The sequence below is a fragment of the Sinohyriopsis cumingii genome, chromosome 7 (genome assembly GCF_028554795.1).
Source record: "Sinohyriopsis cumingii isolate HCF-2022 chromosome 7, ASM2855479v2, whole genome shotgun sequence".
Classification (NCBI taxonomy): Eukaryota; Metazoa; Mollusca; class Bivalvia; order Unionida; family Unionidae; genus Sinohyriopsis; species Sinohyriopsis cumingii.
Window position 1 is genome coordinate 100647988 of NC_142967.1, and position 13940 is coordinate 100661927.

Below are 13940 nucleotides of genomic sequence, written 5' to 3' on the forward strand. Positions count from 1 at the left end.
CATAATAATAATAAGTTCTTCTCACATCTTTCATTTATAACTTTGATAATTAAAATGTTGTTTTAAGTGTTAAACATCTTGTTGGTTTTGCTACGTTTCTGTTACTTACGTTTGTGACCACAGAGTCGTTAAAAAATGGAAAGGACAAAATATTGTAAGATTAAATTGATTATTTATTCCTTACATTGACCACTGTTAGACTGGTTAATACATATATGCGTACATTTCAGGCATAATATAAAGTGATAGACAGATGGGCAGAGGGATCAAGATATACATTAAATGTGGTCTGAAATATTTGAGTAAAATTACTCACCAGTCGTCCTTAACTTCGTGTCATCTTCCACGAGAGGTAGACAAAAGACCAAGGACATCAGTAAAGTAACAATACGCAGAATTAACATTATCAACATGACGAATGACAAAACCTGCGAATGAAAGATGTCCGTCTTAATGCAAGCATTTTTGCGAGACTACAATTAATGCCAAAGAAAAGGTGTATTAATTAATGCTAGCATATTTACTTGCTGACAGAAAATCGAAAAGTTGTCGAGAATATGAAAGTAGTAAGCACTTTGAACCAAGAGGAAATATCAAATGGACGATATAGGCTTAAGCCCTAAACGTAATGACAGCAGAAATGACAAATTTCTATAATAGATGTTTAAAGGAGAATAAAAAAAAACATCTAGAATAAATTATAAGAGAATGATGAATTTATATATTATCAGTATTGGTAAGTATTCAAGTTACATTCAAGAGAGCAAGACACTCTGCAGATCTCAATTTACTTTTTATGTTGACGTCCTCAGTGACTTAACAGTGACTCTTTAAATGAATTTCAATCTTGACAATCTATATGTCCGGATAAGCTTCCATCTACTTGGAAATGTTTTAGGAAAGGTTACTTCATCAGAAATTATATGCGAGAGGAATATTGAAATAAGTAGAATACCAAAGGACAATACGATCAAAATAATTGCTACAAAATATTGAAGAAGGATAAAAAATGAGACATGGGTATACCTCCCATTATATGTTCTTGCTGCACAAGGAAGAGAAAATCATCGTAAACATAATGAATACATACTGGCCTAGCTATAGAGAAGGAAGTTGTCATGAATAGTACTGGCATGGTTCGAGAGGGGGAAAATTGTCAGGCATAAATGACTGCAAGAGCAAAAAAGACCCCCTGATACAAGCACCGTTCCTACCCGCTTATAAGTTAATTACAATTTCAAATTGCACTAACAACGATCTGCGTTGCATAATGTGACGGCAGAACTAGGTCTGTGCAATCTGATAGGAGCAGTCAGTAGAACAAACAACATATATCCTGATCTAAGGGCGCATTATGCTACGGCAGATTTGGATCTTTGTTTCTTGTAGTTTGACTCGTCTTATAACATGTGCATACGGTACGTAATAAACGTTCTGTCTTAATAAATATGAATGGTCTGAAGTAAGGCAGACAGTTCCATCACTTCTAAATATTAAATGCAGTCTTGCCTCGAGCTCCTTTCATTATCACATTCGACACACGAAATTTAAGTCAGAATGAGACTTCACTGTTTAAAACAGTAGTCCAAGTGTATGGGTTTCTTCATAAATAAATAGAAAGAACGAAATACCAAAGAAATAACAATGCATTCTGACGTCCTTTGTTGTTCTTATAACTATCAAAAAAGTAATTTACAGCAAATTTTTGTCAGCTCTGAAAGCTCAGAAAGTCTGGAACAGAATATTAGTCTCAGTTTCACTTAATTATATTTTTTTCAAATTATGTTATATAATTACTGTGCAAGAAACTGGAAGAAAATCGGAGCTCTCAACATACACTAAATAGTAATCTAACGGAGAAACCCGTTAAAAAACTGTTCAAATGAGTACAGCCCTTTTCTCAAAGCATTTTGCCTTCTCATAGAATATCAAAACTTTGTTGATTGTGTAACATTGTATATAAAGAGTTTTTTTGGCTGAAACCATGCTACTTTAAAGATACTTGGTACTTTTTATGAGTTTAATTACTGAAGAACATTCATTACTTACCTGATGTCTTTTGTCTGAAAGGACTAAATAGAGAACTATGTTCCGCATGCACCGTAATATTAGGTGTTATTCCGTGGCTACAATTTAAGTACACTAAAGAAACCTGATTGTATTTTAATTCGAAATGCTCGATATTTTATGATTCAATTCTAAATTTACTTAATCTCCATATATCTGATTTAAAGATATGCCGATATAATAATCTAATCCCTTTTCCTGTGACATAACCTAACACAAATTAAATTGTTTAATTAGTATTTTCCCATACTTTCACATTTTTCAGCTATTGGTAGGGCATAATATGTTCATGAACTTAAAAATAAAATTGTAATTTATATAATTCGACTGTGTTCATCTAAGAATATCGCCGCGCAAACCTTGATGTAAACCTCTAACTAGTTTTAATTTGTCAGTGTATTCAGATGTATAGATTGAGCACTAGAAAAATTGTGTGAAATCAATACACACGAAATACATGTAAATACCCAATGAGGGATGAGAAAGGGTAGATAAACCTGTGAATAAACTTACATAGACTCAGACAGCAGAGAACCATTTATATCTGTATAACGTTTATCTTATTCACGAATTAACATGTGGAACTAATGAGCTAAATCTAAAAGAATAACTATATATGGGAATAAAAAGCGAAAGAGGAATATTACAGGAGGTATTACATTTTCAACGAATACATAAATTAATATTTTGATACCAAACGATCAGCTTACCTAGTGGTTCAATTTCGCTAGATTCCAAACGGTTTCTAGTTAATGCGCTGAAACGGACACACCGAAAAATATTAAACTGCATTCAGATTCGGGGATCTTATACTTCAGGTTATCGGTCTAATATTGCTGACCACTGCACATATGAGCACTAAAATGCTCTTTCGAAATCGTATGACATCAAACGACATAATTATAGGTTATACTAGGTGAATAACTGACCGAGCAAGCCAATACCTAGACTGACTGACGACTTTCAAGCATTAAACAACGGTCAGACTAGGTAAACAAAACTGCCTACGGATTATATTGCCATAATGATAGATTTGTACGGAAGGGTGAATTTCAAGAGCTAATGGACCGGTTTTGAAAGTCGAATTATATTGGCTGTAAATCAAGGAGTTAAATTGTTTCAGCAGTTGTGGCTTGTACGCTTAGCGCCATTTTTTATTACATGATAGACTATACATGGCGGCCAGTATATCTGGTTGAGGACGAACCTGGAAAAATCTCGGAAAGAACTACCAACCCACGGGAAGCTAATAACAAGCTTTCTCATATACAAACATTGACATACCCCGAGACTCAAACGCACGCGGCAGAAGTATGATGTCTGATCGGTAAAGTCGGTCACCTTAGATCACTTGGCCACGCATGTCCCTTGCAACGTGATTACATGGTTCTCATTCCTAATTAAATACTGAAGAAATAGGTTCACCAGATTTTAGAAGCGGTGGATGTTCAAAGAAATATTAGATCAGACAAAATTGAAAACAAAGCGAAAATATTTTGTTAAGTGGGAAGGCCTTCCAGCATCATATAAAAGTCGTATAGCAACAAAGCGCATAAACGACGCCACTCTTAACCCTGCATAAGCAAAATGGATCTATATGTGTACATAAAAAATGACAGTAACCATTACTTTCAAGTGTATAACTTCAAAGTACACTTAAAATTACCACTTTAATGTAATGGACTTTGCAAAGTTGGACTAGCTTCAGATTATGACTCTTTCAGAGAGATGAATGGCCAAAAGGATAATTTAGTCAGTAATGCATTCTGAGTGCAGGCCACCATTTGCAAGGAAAACATTGTAAAAGGATCAGAACAACCTCTTTTGAAAAGATTACAAATCTACTCTCAAGATGGAAGAGTTAAAACTTTGGTATATTAATATATTTACCAGTAAAATAAAAAGAAAATATTATAATTGAATTGTATATTAAGTCAAAAGTCATTCTTGATTTCACCAGTGTCACTGCTACTTCATTTTAAGCAATCTCTTCATTATTCAAAATTGAATTCATTGTTTTAGAAAATGTTACCACCAAGCAGTCAAGTAGATGGATTGAAATATATTCATTCTTTGATAGCATCGATAGACACACATTTAAATCAGACTGATGAACGTGGTCCACCATCGCACGAAGCATCAATAAAATTTGATGATGTAGTACAAATGCAGTTGAACAAGCTAAATACTGAATTGAAACTTGATCAAAATAATATGAATCTTAAACCACTACGCACGTTTGTAATGCAACATAAAGGAAAAGGAAGCAGAAGAAGAAGGACGACGCCATAAAAAAAACTTGAAGGCAGACAAACTCGTGAAAATCAGCAAACAAATCAAAGGGGCGGTCAAAGAACTAGGAAATAATTAGTGATTTATAATTATGTCTCCTATTAAACTTAGCAAACGGTTATAAGGTTTATTGCCAGTCAACTGTGCCTTTAGATCTTAATTCAACAAAGGTAGTGGTATCAGATATATCTAGAAAATTAAACACATTCAGAACTGTCTTAAGACAGTCTTATTAGATTTAGAATCAGTGGACAGACGTCATTGAACTCTTTAGAACTGAATCGTTCATAGCTTTATATATCAAACTGAAGGTGAAAAAGTAGATGATATAAATTTAGTTGACAATAAAAACATCAGACACGTGATTTTTTTTCGCAAGCTCAGTTATCTGTCATAGAAGTTATGTTGCAAAATAAACCAGTTATAACAGTTTATATAGAGCTATGATTGAAACTTTCCTAAACTATGGCCAAGATACTAACTTTGCTCAAATAACTACACAACAGTTTATCAAAGATGATACGAGCACATTTCTTGTGATTTTCATTTTTAACGTAGCTTTAACATATTATTTATATCACTACGATGTCAACAATGGGGCAATATGCCGCAGACATGAAACATCATGTCCCACCCAGACACATTATCCTGACATCTGGCCTACTAGTCCTAACACTAACATCCAAATGCTGAGCGACTAGCGAGGCAGCTGTTAGTACAATTTGTATAAGTCTTTGGTATGACTCGGAAGATCACAGTACATTAAAATTGCAGTCAGCCCAGAAGTGCGATGATATAACAAATATATATCTACTACCAAGCAATGTGAGAGTCAATCCTACAGAGATCTATGGACATTCTAAAATATTTAAAAGCACTAATGCTAATTATTGATTCAACAGTGCAGAGTGGCGAACACAGATAATTGAGACAATAATTACCTCATTTCACTGAGAAAATTTATTTCAAGGACAAAACCCAGTCGAGTCATAGCTGGGTTTGTCACATCAAAGGCATTGTCGGGAGATTATAGTTTAAATAAATCTTTTCGATTTTTCTAACCGTATCCAATATGTTTGCCTCTGTTCTGGTGGTGCTAGAGACAATCCAATAAAAATAGACGTCGATATGTTTGCCTCTGTTACAGTAAACGTAGACTTCAGTACAACAGAGGGCCATGCTATTATGCTAGCATCCACGAAATTATTTCAGTTTACTGAAACTAGGGAAGATAATTCCTGGAAGTATATTACTAGACTAGATTTTGGCAAATGAACAATATGTTTGCATTTCAACCTGAACCTTACTTCTGTCAAAATGGAATATTCCTTTCCCTAGTGACGATGGAGAATGTGACACTTAATGTACAGCTCAAGAATGCCCCGAGCAGTGAAAGTTCGCTTCAAAGAATACTCAATTAAACATTTGAAATGCATAATCGTATTATTTTTTAAATGATTATCATTTCTGTATTACTTGTTTTCTTTCTCTTTCGAGAAATCGGCTGTATAGTATACAGTGTGTCTTCATGAAATGTTGAGAGACAGAGACAGAGAGAGAGAAATCGTAACAGAATTAAATCATTCTTAGATATAGTGTTGCATTCATAGCGACCTCATTATAAGAAAACACATAGATGGCGTTTATTCTGCAGACCTTTTACTAAAATATCTTTCAAGGTTAGCACAGATAGTTATGGAAAAGACCAGATCTCATTGTTCTGACTTATAAAACAAACATGCTACCGTCATTATTTTATTGAAAAGTAAAGTAAAAGTAAATACAAAGTAAATATTCAAACGTTTGTGGAATATAATCTTTTTTTTGTGTTGTTGCTGTTTTCATTATAGATTGAATATACAGCCATGAAAGTGATTGTGAAGTTTTTCAGTTCTATAAATTTCTAGTTTAATGATCTGTTGTTGTGGGTTTAAGATAGTCTGTGCATGGCTGCTAGTATAACGGGCAGAAGAAGAACGCGGGAAAACCTCAGGAAGAAACAACAACCCAATGGAAGCTATTGAAGCTTTTCATTTAACGCCGCTGACCGAGCCCAAGACTCGAACTCACGCGGACAGAGGTGAGATGGTCCCGATCGGCAAAAGCGAGTGCTTTAGACCACATAGCCAACCGGGGCCCAAAAATGATTTATTTATGTATGAATGTATACACTATACTTATCTTCATTGTTTTAAAGGTGAATGCATATATAATAAAAAATAAATAAAAGGAATATAGTGAATAAAAACAAATGATGTATATTTGTATGTATTTGTGATATCTGTTATATTTATGTTTTATTTTGAAGTACATCATCAAAATAAGAGATATGCTATTCTTTTAGATTCGTTTGAGTTTTATTTTTGCATGTGATAATACTATGATGACCTGAAATATGAATAATTCAAGAAGAATTGATAAGGTAATACAATTTTGAATTTCTTTGTATCTGTAACATTGCTGGTTTATCGTACATTTTGTGAAAGCGTGTTTTCAACATGTTTGCAGATCCTCCCAATATAATATTTTATTGCCATTATGTGGAACAAGACTTGTTTCAGAAATTAATCAGTTTGTTCCAAGCAGCGAGTGTTTTGAAGTTTATCATCCAAAAAAAAGATGGAAACGTGTGATGTGGATTCAGAATATAAACTGTTGATTATATATGATCTACTGCAAAAGGCATTCCACAACATTGAAATTGTTCACCTGTGTTACCAATATAGTTATCACCTTCCTTTTTCAGAATGCATTTGCAGGAGGGTGAACAGCAATTTCATTCAATCAGTTTAAATTCCCATTATCTTCTATTGTTCGATAATAAAAGAGACTAAGTTCAAATTTCGGTGTCTAAGACCTCAAAGCTCCAAGTCCTAGGACCTGGCTATTTAGGCAGGTGCAGAAGCATTAGTCAGAACAGCTGAAGAAAGAGATTAAGAGAGGATGAAAAGGGCTTTTGATAGTTATGGGTAAACATGACAAAAATGTATTTAACACGACGTAGGATTTATTTTACCTCATTCTTCATCTTTGGAAATGTGTTTTCTGTGGAAATCAATTTCAAAGAAGTGACTAATTTACAACGTCGTGCGTATAGAACAGAAGGAAATAACTTACCTAATAGGACACGACAGAATTGCAGGTACTCTAGCAAATTATTTCACGATTATATGTCGTTGTTTTAGAGCGCAGTTTCACAAAATCCACTCCCTGCCAGTCAAAGCTATGAAATAGCAACACCTTCATTCAAGATATTATCTGAATTTGAGAATGTATATGTACGACTACGATTTGATTATCCACAGCAACATAATGCACAACCGGTTGAAAGAAGCATGCATTCAGCTTCACGACTGAGTGCTTTAATTATGTATTTCTTAATCAAATCATCGATCGCAATGACTTTGTAAAATATGATTCGTTGACGGACTTTGCTAACATTAAAATGAACATCAAGGATTATTCAAAATCATGAGCAAAATGTCATGGTATAAAATATGACAACTATAGATCCACGCTCGTTTGGTGAAACTAATAAAACTAGTCCTCATTGTCGACGTATGATACACATTACTCTTTCGAATGAAATTTTTAGTGAGTATCAGTAAAATGAATCTTTGCAAAACCATATCGATGAGTTTAGAGAATATCCTAAGAAATGCTTCTCAGCGGAATGTGAAACAATTAATACGATTGGAAATTCCTACCGTGATATAGTCTCTCATACCAGAAACACCTTTTTTTAAAAATATATTTTCCTGTAGATACATCTCCAGATTCGTTAGATCATTACATTCCCTTGAGCATGAAATATACATGGTGGTATCGGTTATCCAGTACCAATATCAACATTGAATAAATTTTTGCCTCATAATCTATGAACTTATGTTAACAGTTTTTCATTTAAAAAAGTGAAATGTTTCCTATATAGATAATTAGAAACTTGAGAAGAATTTCAAAACATGAGCAAATGGTTCTCGTGGAAAATATGGAGAAAAAGGATTTCTAATATGTAATTATTACAACGATTAGCGGATATAAAAATCTGGCCTTCTGCCAATTAAAATTGTCACGAATATAAAACTAATTATATCTGACTCGATATTTCTAGATAGTCTTTTGATGGAAATCAGTGGCAAAACTATTTCATATGCTTCATATAAAAATAAATGTTAAACCAAACAAGAACAAGAACTTATGAATGAAATACAGTCATTAGACAATAGTACTTTGGCTGAAAATTACCCGAAATACACTTTAGATTGTCTACTAAATATAAAAAATAACACAAGTCCTGGATCGGTTGGTTTCGCGGCAGAATATTTGAAAAATCTTCTGCAATGATATTGAGGAATTTCTAGTAAGAGCAAATAACAAAGGATATGGCATTAGATCTTATCCAACAGTTTTTTGCAACAGGGAATTATAACTTGCATACCTAAGTAAGATCAATAAAAAAACAACATCTGTAAAACTATGCCATTAATAAATGTCGCTACACACGAACATCATAATGTATTGCTAATAAAATAAAGTCGGTACTGAATGATATAATATCTTATGACCAAAATGGTTTTGTTAATGGAAGATATATTATTGAAAATACAAGAATTAATTTTGATAGGATGCATGTCACTAAAGAATTACATCTTCCCAGTATTTTATTATTTTGATTTTGATAAAGCTTCTGATTCCATCTCATAGAAATTCTTGCATTATGTCCTAGCCTTTTATAATTTTAGACGGTATGTAAAAATGTATTTTGTAATAACTCTTCAGGAGTGTTTCAGAACGGCTTTATTTCACAATTTTTGTAGATATTTTCAGAGGATGTAGACTGGGCGACCGACTATCTCCATATCTGTTTTAATGCATCGATACTATTGAAAATAAGAATATTAAAGGTATTGCACTAAAGAAAACATGATATTTACTCTCACAGTTTGCGGATACATTGAGTCTTGATGGTTCTTTCGAATCTCTGAAATCTTCCATTAGTTTTATGTGCAAGGATCTCAACTCTGAAATTCAATATTACTATAACAAAAGCAGTCTGGATAGAAAGTAAGAAATACAGTGCAGGAATCTTCCATTAGTTAAAACTGCAATGGGTTACTGAATTTGCTGTATTTGGTATACAGTTTTCAGCCATCCTAAATAAGACGAAACAGATAAATTTTGAAAATAAAACACATGTGATAAAGTACTTTTTGTGGAAACAAAACCTAACACCAACTGGTAAAATAACAGTTTTGACGACCCTAGTGACTTCAAAAGTAAACCATTTGTTCATTTCCTTACCAAACTCTCCTCAAACATTAACTAATGAATGGAATGAAATATGTTTCACATTTATATGAAAGCCAAAAGTAGATGGAATTAAAAGGGTGATTATGTTTCATAGCATCTAAAAAGGAAGGTTAGCAATGATCAATATTAAAACAGTTATATTAGTGCTAAAAATAGCTTGGATTCATAGACTTGGTACAATTCAAAGGATATTGTTTCCGTGTTTGAATAAGAAATATGCAAGATCAAAATAATTGTCATACTAAGAGATACATATTCAGAAAAATAACCAAATATGATGAAACTGATGTTTTTTGTGATGTTTTACTGGCTTAGGGACATTTAATACAACGAAATATAATTCAAGCAGGAGAAGATGTTATGACCATGAACTTGTGGTCGAACACTCTAAAAAGAGTAAACAAAGTGCCCATCGTGTACAAGAAATGGATTGAAGATAATAATATTTATACTAGCAATAAGCAAGGGAATTTTTTCTTCCCTCTGAAAGCTTTAAAGAAATTTAAAACATCATTGTTGTATCATGCCTTCCAGTCTCTCACACAGACTATACAAACATTATGTAGGAGAATAAACATAGAACTGAATAAAGGCACAAATCCCAGACTTATAGTCCGTAACAAATTAAGAATTATTATTCACAGTGATAAAGGTTGCAAAGATTATTACAAATTACTTTTAAGCTTGAATGTTTCACAAACCTGTGAAAATTATGGCAACATAATTTTGACTTTACTAGTGATTATTATCCAGATACATTCTGAAATATTCAAGTAACAAAATATAAAAAGTACAATAGTCTTAATATCACGTTGCACATAAATTCCTACTGATGAATACTTTTTGTAGTATAAACACATGCTAATGATACTGATAAAAGTACATTTTGCAATGGCTCAAAAGAAACAATAGTGCATTTATTTTGGGAATGAAATAAGATTAATAGATTATGGTCTGATGTGTCTCAATGGAGTTAATATGTGAAAAAAATAATCCTTACTCCAACGGCCTACTTTTTTTTGTTAATTCTGAGAGCAATTGAATAAAAATCCTTAATATTGTAATTTTCTTCATAGCAAGTACTGCATATACACATGCACGATGAAAAGAGACATTCTTACATTAAATGGCCTTCAAAGCTTCTTTAAAGCATATTATATATTAGAAAAATACTTTGCAGTCTTAGCAGACAGACAAAAAACATTTCATGATAATTTGTGAACAGTGGAAACCAATACTTCTTTTCAAGCATATTTAAATTATTTTATTAAACTTAATATACACAAACTTACATATGTGTATTGACTGGAACATGACCATTCTCTCTCTCTCTCTCTCTCTCTCTCTCTCCACAACATTGAAATATATATAAATATATGTAATATTTAGAATCTATGTTGATGATATGTAGATGCAACAATATGTAATACTTGCAAGGGAGAAGACTTTAATGTTGTGCTAACACATTGTCTGACCCCATTACCAATCTGTACAGGAAATAATAAAAAATGTTTTGGACAACAATAATTATGCGGAAATTAGAAGTCTTAGAACATACTTAAAACTGTTCCAGTAAGTGAGAGAAATATGCAGTGAAAATGTTTCTTTTCAGTCACTTGTAATGAAATTAATAAATAAATGAAAACAAAGCAACAACAAAAAATGAAAAATTAAAGGGATCTTCTTGCCAGTCAAAATTGTGGATATGGATATAAAATGGATATTTCACACAAACTAAAGCGTTACCAATGTATCCGTTTGTTACGGCCAGAAATCGTGATACTACTGGTACATTGCATTCTGGCAGTTTTCAATATTTCCTATGTGTGAACACATCTGTCAAAAAGGGTGTAGTATTATCAGAGTGTGGAAGACTAGTCACTGTGGTAGAAAATGTCCTGGTTTCTATCATATGTTGGCAGGTCTTGCACCTTTTATCGCCACAGGGGCCAAATTGACTAGTGTGGTCTTGGTTAGTGATTGGCATTAGCTTCGCCCTGACCAGGATGTCCTAGAGGTAAAGGACAGGATGTCCTTGCCAACATATGATAAAAACAAGGACATTTTCTAGCATAGTGATCAGATAAACACTGAACATACATGGTCCAAGCAAAGCGTGCAAAATAGAGAATGTAATTTATCTCATCACATGTTAGATCTGTAGCATTCACTATGTCGGAGAAACTGAAAAACTACACAAAAGGATCAATCTTCATTGATCTGATTGGATGACAAAAAAGCTATATAGAAGACCAGTCGCAGAACACTTCTCCTCCCATGGTCACACTTTCAGTGATATAACACTTGTAGCAATTGCTCACAACCCCAAACGGAGTTCCAAAACCAGGAAAGAAAAGGAATCTTACCGGATACGCCGTCTTAGAAAATTGAAACCATGCGGTTTAAACCAAAAAGACTAGAAAAAGACAGCTATTCACAAATAAATTTATATTTTTGCAGTCGACATGTTTTCTTTTCAATAATTTTCTAAATTTGCTTATTAGTCACCCAATAGCTTTTATAACTACAACTATAATAATGAAATATCTGGGATATAATTTGCGCGTACATAGATTTACATAAAATAACACATGTCGCTATGGCTCATCGATTTCTAGGTTAATATAAAATATCTTCCAGCATCCGTAACAAGTCATAGTCATCTAAACTTTTGCAAAGAAAACGGTTTTTCTATTTTATTTGTTTGTCTTGTCTATGTTCTGTATTTGCCTTTGAAAAAGACTCATTAAGAGTCGAAAGCGCTTAGGCTAGATAGATACTAGTTTTGCACTATTCGTAGTCAGTTTATTACATACATATATATATATATATATATATATATATATATATATATATATATATATATATATATATATATATATATATATATATATATACTGGCAAATTTGAAATATCATTTTAACCTGACCACCTGGGCAGAAAGATAATAAGATATGTGTTTTGTGTTTGTCTTGCTATCTGGCCCTGTCTCTGTAAACACATACACAAACACACAGTCACACACATCCAATCACATGTTCATCAAACCATCAGTGAACACGGATAAATACATGTACTTATTTTGATGATATTTTTCTTTGCTCTTTGTCTACCTTCCTCTGTATTTGCACAATCACGCAAATACACAAACATAAATATCAAATCATATTTTCACCCAAATGCACAAAGCATGAAAGAACAGACTTTCACTTATTTCTTAAAATAAAGTATTTTCCTTATTGGCGTCTTTTTTGTTTTTCTGCCTCTATCTCTCTTCATATAAATACACACACCAGAGCATGCAGATAAAATATCCATATAGAATTTATGTTTATTTATAATTTCCTTCTGTGTGTCACTCTTCATACATACACAGAAACACAGATTTTAAAGGATTGTTTCCCTGAAGCGGGTTCTCTGATACAAAAACAGATACATTTATTTGCATTAATCTCTCACTCTCTCTTTCTTTATTTATGCATCCAACCAGCATGCAATATATGTGAAACGCATACAGATTTTATGTTAATATACTGGGTGTAGGAATCACAACTCGCCGAACCAACAGACCCCATTATTGTTTATGTTCACTTTGATGCAGCTTAATTAATTCCTGTTTGGTTTAAAGTAGCAGTAAGTACAGGAAAAAGATTATCACTGCCTTCTTTCTCTTTAGTATCCTGTGTCTTCAAACATGTCAGAATTGTAGGCTAATGTACACGTTGTTTTAAAACAAAAGCTGGTATCATTATCATTATTATTATTATTGTTATTATTATTATTATTATTATTATTATTATTATCTGATTCATGTAGTTTGATTTCATGGGCACATATGAGAATTGGCAAACTTTAAGACAATTATTGGGTCTTAAAAATAAGGAGTTAATGCATCGGCCAAATAGAATTTCATATTGAGGGTATATTCACATAGTAATAATCAATCACTGTCTAGTGTCTTGTATGACTTAACTGACCATATAAAGAAATTTATATATAATTTCCAAGGCTGGAAGGAGACAGGTTGACCTGTGAAATAATTATTGGTTAAAGTAATTTTGCTACTCTCTTATCAGAGAGAATACAACAAAACCCGTTCATGCGTGAAATTTTCTGATGAGACATGGAGAGTTATTGCTTTCAAATGTTTACTATAATTTTATTTCACAGGCTGAGTAAAATTAAAAAATAAAATAAAATCTAATTGACTTACTGAAATATTGTCTGCGTTTCAGTTAATGCCACTTATCAAGATACATTGCTGCGTTTGG